This window comes from Eptatretus burgeri, chromosome 6, assembly GCF_056783735.1.
Source record: "Eptatretus burgeri isolate ZD-2024b chromosome 6, Ebu_testis_v1, whole genome shotgun sequence".
NCBI classification, from domain to species: Eukaryota; Metazoa; Chordata; class Myxini; order Myxiniformes; family Myxinidae; genus Eptatretus; species Eptatretus burgeri.
This window is the reverse complement of record NC_140966.1, coordinates 89,758,883-89,767,879: the sequence shown is the minus strand read 5'-3', so window position 1 is coordinate 89,767,879 and position 8,997 is coordinate 89,758,883. Positions and strand designations below refer to the sequence as shown.

The following is an 8,997-nucleotide window of genomic DNA, read 5'->3' as shown; positions in this document are numbered from 1 at the left end:
ACACACCCCACCCACACAAGCCCCCACCGAAGCCCCGCCCACACAAGCCCCGCCCACACAAGCCCCACCCCTCATCCCCCTGTGCGCCCCCACCTTTGACCCACCACCTCCCTCATCCCACCCCCACCCTTCCCCACACACACACATGGGGAGGAGGAATGGGATGAGGGGGTGATGGGTCATTGGGGGGGCACACCTACCCTCCCTTCATGTTTTGATCCTCTTCTTGTAATTCAGAATCAAGTAATTGTATACAAAACAAATATAATTTATTAATATTGAAAATATTAAATATTCATTTGCGAGAATGTATAATCTTTCCCAGCAATCTTCTCCAGATGTCTTGTGATTTCGAAACTCAGACACCATATTCTGTTTTGAAACAAAAAGTGGATAATAATTACATGGTAATATGAGTAAGCCTCGTTGACCACTGAATTAACACACCAGGAGGCCGACTCAGCCTGTCATCCTTTCAAGGTCAATAAAATTAATTCCAGTGTACTGACAAAACCGCGTTCAAACTAATGATGCAACCAACATTAGACGACATTCTAAAGAGAGAGTGATATTAATAATAATTCAGAAATATTTACCTCCAGAAAATCATGTGTTGTACAAGATTGCTTCAACAGCTGATGTTGTGCGATAGTGCTGAAAAAAAAATAATAAGTCAAGGGTATAGATGAAGAGACAGACAGACAGGGAAAGCAACACACACACACACACACACACACACACACACACACACACACACACACACACACACACACACACACACACACACACACACACACACACACACACACACATAGACACACATACACACACGTGTCTCACCATTGGTTTAATTCATTCGAGATCAGAGACCAGTCATTATAAATCATTGATCTCTTCAATAAGAGCAGAGAGAGGTAGGTAGAAAGACAGACACACACTCACGTGTCTCACCATTGGTTTAATTCCTTCGAGATCAGAGGACGTGATAAGACTTCGTTCCACTCATTGAAAATGTCTTTCAATTCTCTTCTAAAATCATTGATCTCTTCAATAAGAGTATTAATTTCATGAACCACGTCGTGATACGTAAACTCAATTTCTTCCAATGCCCTGTCAGGGAAAAAAAAAAATAAATATATATATATATATATATATATATATATATATATATATATATATATATATATATATATATATATACATATATATATATATATATATATATATATATATACATATATATATATATATATATATATATATATATATATATATATATATATATATATATATATATATATACATATATATATATATATACATATATATATATATATACATATATATATATATATATACATATATATATATATACATATATATATATATATATACATATATATATATATATATATATATATATATACATATATATATATATATATATATATATATATATATATATATATATATATATATATATATATCAGAATTATCATGATTTAATTAATAATCATTTGCTTCATCGTTCAAAGAGAAAACCAAACAAACTTACCAACTCTGTAGTAAGCTTTTGCCTTCATCGGAAGAAAGATCATCCATGTCTCAGTTGTAAAAATGAAAATCCCGTCTGGCAGAAACTTTGTCTGGTGAATCACTTATAAGGCAACAACGAGGAAATTCCCTAAGCATTGGGTGCGGCCACAGGAAATGACAGCTTGGAAAATAACTGGGCGATTGTATGAATCATTTACAAAACATACTTAAAATGGTTTTGATTCAAATGTTTTCAGTTCGTGTTCTGAGATAAAATATAAACACGAGACCTTGTCTCACAGAATAGTTCCTATTTTTTCACAGCATGACTGTCTAAAACCACACAGCACGACCGTGTCAAAAAAACACTTCCTCATTTTCACGGCATGAACTGAAAACATTTGAAACAAAACTTTTTTTATGGCGTGGTTTATACACAAAAATGATTTGCAACTCGGGCGGTGATCAGATGAGATCATTAAGAGAAGTTTATCATTTCGTAATGGCACAAAAGGGGTATCTTAAAAAATATAAAGATTCAAATGTTTTGTTTGTCAATATTTTAGATGGGGATTATTGTGCAAAGAAAATTAAACTATTGAAGGAATTTGAGAATGAACAAATCTTTATAGGTTCAATGAGTGAGCTGATCAACCTCCAGGTTAAAGGGCAGACAAATAAATATACCTTGGGATAGCCTGGTTATATATATACAAAGCCTGGTGTTGGCTTAGTGGTTAGGGTGGCGGCTTGGGATCCCAGTGTCCCGAGTTCGAATCCCGCTCAGCTGCTGAATTAACACCAGGGGGTTGACTCAGCCTGTCATCCTTCCGAGGTCGGCGAAATGAGTACCAGTATACTGGTCCCGGTGTATGCCACGGTTAGAATAGGTGTACCATATCCCTGTGTTGTAAGAGGCGTCCAGGAAGGGCATCCGACCATAAAACATTGCCTCACAAAAAGCCAAACCCCTGCACAGCAGGGAAAAACGGATAAAAAGGGGGTTTATTTTTAGGGAAAAAAAAAGGGAATCGCTGAAAATCCCCCATTCATTTACATGGGGAAAAGTGAGCTAGAACCAGTATATTCACCCTACTCATGTTGTTTAAAATACATTCATGCTATCTGTCTTTTACTAGTATATATGTATGTGTGTGTGTGTGTGTATGTATATATATATATATATATATATATATATATATATATATATATATATATATATATATATATATATATATATATATATATATATATATACGTATATTGAATACAACGTACTGCGATGTTTGTCATCATGAATATAAATGTTATAAAAAAAAACATCCTCAAAGCAACAAACACACATTCAATCTTTTCAGACAAATATCTCCACTTGAACAAGAAACAAAACATTGTGATAGATGTGATAATGATATTCTTTAAAAAAAATTTTTTTATAATAAGCACCTTCAATCATACAAACACAAGAACAATGAAGAAAGGGAAGCTAAATGCTCCATAGAAAACACTGATGGGGCATTTAAAGGGCATATAAAAATAAGATTGTTTCGTTTTCAAGATCCTGGACCATCTTCAATCATGGAAGCTGTTGATATGGTTAAACAAAGTATTGAAACTAAATTAAAGTCACATTAAGTGAAATGAAAACTTTTAAGTTTTATATGGGAGTAAAATTGAATATGGTAAGACGGTGATGAAACTACTCCCTATATTTGGATAAACCCTCACTTCATCTCATCATTTCAAGATTTTGTAAGATGTGATGTTTACGATGAACTCCAGAGACAAGAACAAGATGTTGATAACACTGTAGTAGGTAGTGGATTTACTATTAAAAAAAATAATCTTTTTAGATATACACATCTTAAAATCACATCCTCTTCAAGCTTCTTCTTTCTTATATTGATTTACCAAAAAAGATGAAACTTAAGAAAGTGGTTGTTACGATTCAAAACAAAGATAATAAATGTTTTTTATGGTCTGTTCTTGCTCACTTACATCCTCCACAATGGAATCCTGAAAGGGTTGAACATCATAAGAAATACAAGAACACATTAAATGTTAAAGATTTAAAGTTTCCTTTGTCATTGAGAGATATTCCTAAATTTGAAAAAATGAATAATCTATCTGTTAATGTATACTAGCATAACCCGCGCTCTGCGCGACATGTTGGGGTGGGTGTGTTTGAGAAAGGAACTGATGCGGAGTATCAGTAGTAATTTTACTTTAATGCAGTAAGTGGAATACGATTTCACTGTTTCAGAACCATTTTATTTACTTTTTTTGTACCATGCACCTCATATGGTCTTTGAGATAATGAAAGCCAAATATCACGTTACTCAAGCGTAGAACAAAGTCGAAGATAGCGCGACACGAAACCACAAACTCAGAAATAATATATAAGATGGATTAATGGATACAAACAAAGTTCAGATATTAAAAATTTCAAACAACTATAAAAATGATGAAACACACATTGACCTTCTCAACTTTACTTCAAAGGGAAAAATCACATTATGCTTTCATCAAAAATTTCTCAAGATTTACCAAATCACAACTATATAAGAGAAAATGTAAAACATATCCTTGTAAGAGATGTCTCAACTCCTTTCACACAAAAGAACGATTAAATCAACATTCAAAATATTGTAGTAATCATAAATCAACCGTAATCACTTTACCAAAAGCAGGTTCAAACATATTGTTACGGAAATGTTCAAAACATATTGTTCATATTGTTCATCAAAACATATTGTTCAAACATATTGTTATTGGACTACTAAATATCGGATTAGCTCAGATCCCCCATTAAATGCATGTTTAGCGAGGTTGTGTGGTAAAATGGACGTTACATGTGTGTCGGGAGGTGTAGGATGCATGTTTTTATTGTTCGTACAGTGTTGGCATGCCACGGCTCCCTCTTTTTCCTCCCCTCTCCGGACGATAGGCCCCGCCCAGTCGGCTGAGAGGGTGTGGCCAAAAATAGAAAGTGAAGCTAAGGGGAGGAGTTTGTCGGCTTTGCTGAGAGAGGCGTGCTCGTGTGTCGAAGGAGCGAACGAGAGAGAAACGAAGGCTTCGTAAAATAGGTTGAGTTTGTGGAAAACAGTCGGGTTTTTGAGGCGTGCTTGGGGTGGCTTTGAAGCGAGCAAACGAAACTTCGTAAAAAGGTTCAGTGTGTGGAAACAGTCGCTCTCGAGGCGCGCTCGTGTTTTCGAAGCGAGCGAGCGAACGAAGGAGGCACAGTGTTGGATCTGCCGGGAGAGACGCTGAACCTGCCTGCATGTCGAGTCTGCATTTTTGGCAGGAAAAGAGGTGGCCTGCACGTCGAGTCGGCGATCGACTCTTATGAGGAGATGATTCTGCCGTGAGAGAGACGGCATCTGGCTTTGAGAGGCGAGCGTGGAAAAGGAAAGAAAAGGTGATTCGACAGAGAGAGAAACTGAGCGGACGGAGTTGGGAAGGCAAGAGAGGAGACGACGGAGCCTCTGACGGTCCCTGCTCACACCAACGGCTCGACAAGTTTGCCGGTCCACTTGCCGGAGCCCGGCGCCTCAATTTGGGCCTTGTCTGGTGAACAGGCCAGGCCTGGATTTGTGTGCTGGACCTTGGGAGAGATCGGCTGAGGCCCATCGTTGATCTGGCAGTCTTGTGCCGTCGACCTTACGTGGGGTCAGAGTGCGTGCAGACCGCCTGCAGTGCGAAGGGGGCAAGAGTACGACGCCTCCATTTAGTCTCGCAACGTGTTCGAGATGGGGGCTCAAATCCGTGGACACCCGCTTGTTACGAGTGACATTCGTGCTTTTTGACACTTTCCTCTCGTCCATGAGACATCACCAAGTACTCTGTCTTGCATGCATGCTGTCTGTCTGTCTGTCTGTCTGTCTTTGTCTGCACGTGTTGTATAAGGCATATCTCGGTAGGGACCCCCTCGAAACCTGTAGTCCGTAGTTCCCTCGTAAAGAACAGGTTAAAGATTGTTCATAAAAGCATTGTCATGAATTTTGCTTGTGTCGTGTTCCCCGATGTTCCCCAATAAATCTGGTTGGTTCGTATGAAGTTGCCGCTATGGATTAATTTGTGTCGCATGGAGGAACGATCCATTCGATTGGAATATACAACCAAAATGGTTACAGACTGGCAGAAAACGCTCAGTATCTGACGCAAGCAGTCTGTAACCGGGGTTCTATTTCCCCAACTGGTAAGGTACAAGGATTACGTTGGTATCGCGATTGAAGACGTGTGACCCGAGGCCTGTGCCGAGTCGTCCGGCGTTATAAACCCCAAAGGCGAGGGTGGCACCAAGAGTCGGGCGAGAATCCTGCCACCCCGGATCCACAACAATATCATTCAAAGATTTTAACAAACCTATAAAACATCCGTTTGTGATATATGCTGATTTTGAAAGTATCCTTGAAAAGAAAGATACTGTTTCTCAAAATCCAAATAAATCGTACACAAATAAATATCAAAAACATGCTCCTTGTGGTTTCTCTTATTATATCAAATCATCTGTTGGTGATGAATACAACAAGTTAGAACTTTATAGAGGAGAAGATGCCTCGGAGGAGTTTGTAAGACGATTGGAAAAAGACTGTGTAAGACGAAGATAAATAATGGTGAAAATCTATAAACCAATGTCATTAACAAAGGGAGAGAAAAAGAATTTAGAAAGAACAGTATCTGTCATATTTGTGAGGAGAAAATTGAGGGAGAGGTCAAGGTTAGGGATTACTATCATCTTACTGGTAAATATAGAGGTCCAGCTCATTTCCCTTGCAATCTTAATTACAAGCCTCCAAACTTTATTCCTGTCTTTCTTCACAACAACACTCAGTATGACACACATCTATTTATAAATGAACTTTCAAAAACATCTGGAGATATTTCTGCCATTCCTAACACAGATCAAAATACATCTCATTCACAAAAAGCAATTCATACATCCCCTATAACCCATATCAGATTTATTGACACATACAAGTTTATGTCAAGTTCATTATCTAACTATCATCAAATATTAAAAACTTTCTGAATCTTAAATCGCATTTCTCAAATCAAGAAAAGATTGATCTCTTCTCACAAAAGGAAATATATCCATTTGACTCCATGGATTCATTTGAGAAGTTTAAAGAAACACAACTTCCTTCAAGGGAAAGTTTCTATGGAAAGGTAAATAAAACTCATATTTCCAATCGAGATTATACACAAGCTAAAAAGTTTGGGAGAAGTTTAATACAAAGAATCTTGGAGAATATCATGATTTGAATCTTAAAACTGATGTATTGTTATTACCTTTGCATTATGCGAAAGGTTATGTTTTGGTCGCTGTGTATTTATTTATTTGTGAATATGTGTGTTTGTTTGTTATTCGCATAACTCAGAAAGTATTAAACCGAATTGCATGAAATTTGGTGGGATGATTCGAGAGTATCCAAGGACGATTTGATTAGATTTTGGGAGTGATCGGGTCAAAGATCAAGGTCAAGGTCATGAAAAGGTCAAAAACTCTTTTGAGCATAACTTCCTTCATAATACAGCTATTGACATGCAACCACCGCCATATTGTTCCATGACGAGATACCTTTAGGATATGTCGTGTCGGATTTGACGTAACGTCATCGGAAGTGCGTCTAAATGACGTCACAAGATGACGAAAATTTTCAATTTTTGATCTCATCAGCTTTGATCATACCATTTTGTAGGACTTACCTTAAGGACGTCACACACCAAATTTGACTTCGATCGGACTGACCGTTATGACATCATTGATGTTTGAACATGACGTTTTTCAATTTGGCAAAAATGTCCTGATATTTTACATTCAAATATCTATATAATTTATAAAGCAAAGTCTCCCAAATCCAGGCATTAGGATCAGTACCAAAATATCTGTTTATTGATGTACAGGTTTTGCCAATTAACTCTGTAGTCAAGGTCAAGGTCACACTCAAGGTCAAAATATACTTGTAGGCATAGCTTCAGATCTAATAGAGCTATTGACATGAAACCAACGTCAAAACATTCAGTGAACTACAAGCTTTCAGAATGGTAGTCCCCGATTGGACGTGACGTCCCCGGAAGTGCGTCAAAATGACGTCAAAAGTTGACGTCATTTTTCAACTTTTTGATTTTTCAGTGTTTATCATTCCATTTTGTTGGACTGCCTTCAAGGAGGTTACACACCAAATTTGACGTCAATCGAACTGACGGTTGTGACGTCATGGAGGTTTTAAAATGATGTTTTTCAAATGTGCCTGGAAAAAAAGTTGCGGCGGCGAAGGTATGCGCTCTACTGAGTGCCCGTTCTAGTTGGTTGATGTGTTTGAAACTTTTAGAACAGTCTGTCAAAATAAAAATTCTTATGGTTTAGACCCCGTTCACTATTACACAGCCCCGGGCTTGGCTTGGAGTTCTATGTTAAAAATGACAAAACAAATTTGGAATTAATCAGTGATATAGATATGCTTTTAATGATCCAGAAGGCTAAAAGAGGAGGAATATCTCAAGTATGTTCCAAGAGATATGCTAAAGCAAATAACAAATATCTTCCTGATTATAATAAGAATGAGGACAACTCTTACCTGATGTATTATGATGCTAACAATTTGTATGGGTGGGCTATGTCTCAATCTTTCCCTTATGGAAAACTTAAATGGGTTAAAGAAAAACATTATGAAAAAGTTTTACTTGACATTGTTATCTCCTCTCAAAAAGAATTGGATGAAGCTGAAGTTTGATATTATTTTGAGGATGAATTAAAATATCCAGAAGAACTTCATAATAAACATAAAGACCTACCTTATGCCCCTGATGAAAGTCCAAGAAAAGAATGGTTAAGTGATTACCAAAAGTCATTCAATATAAAAGGTAAATCTCCAGAAAAACTATTTACAACATTAAATGATAAAGAAAGTTATGTTTTACATCAAAGGAACTTGAGACATTACTTATCTGCTGGGTTGAGAGTGAGAAAAATTCATCGAATTTTGAAATTTCAACAAAGTTATTGGTTAAGGAAATATATTCATTTTAATACAAAAAGGAGAACAGAAGCAAAAACAGATTTTGAGAAGGACTTTTATAAATTAATGAGTAATGCTGTATTTGGAAAGACTATGGAAAATGTTAGAAATCGAAAAAAACATGACTTTCTACATCCTGCAAAAAGCTTCAAAGTTAATTACTAGACCAAGTTTTGAACGAGCGGAGGTGTTTTCAGAGAACTTTTGTGCTATTCATTTGAAAAAAAGAGAGTATTGAAATGGATAAACCTATTTATAAAGGAACATCAATTCTTGACTTGTCAAAGTCATTAATGTATGACTGATTGTAAATTATTATCGTAATAAAGTATAAGGATAATGTGTCATTGTTATATATGGATACAGATAGTTTTATATGAAAAATTAAGACAAGTGATGTATATGAGGATATGATCTCACTTCTGATGTATAAGAGGAC

General features: G+C 36.5%; 1 long non-coding RNA gene across 1 annotated transcript; it reads right to left on the bottom strand.

Annotated features, from left to right (window-relative positions):
* Positions 1 to 206: 206 nt before the first annotated feature.
* Positions 207 to 2,145, bottom strand: LOC147025302 (uncharacterized). The gene is made up of 3 exons (XR_015059441.1): positions 1,556 to 2,145; positions 952 to 1,110; positions 207 to 654 (listed from the first exon to the last, which is right to left on the bottom strand). It is a non-coding gene; the product is annotated as an uncharacterized LOC147025302 (long non-coding RNA).
* Between the last annotated feature and the right edge of the window lie 6,852 nt (positions 2,146 to 8,997).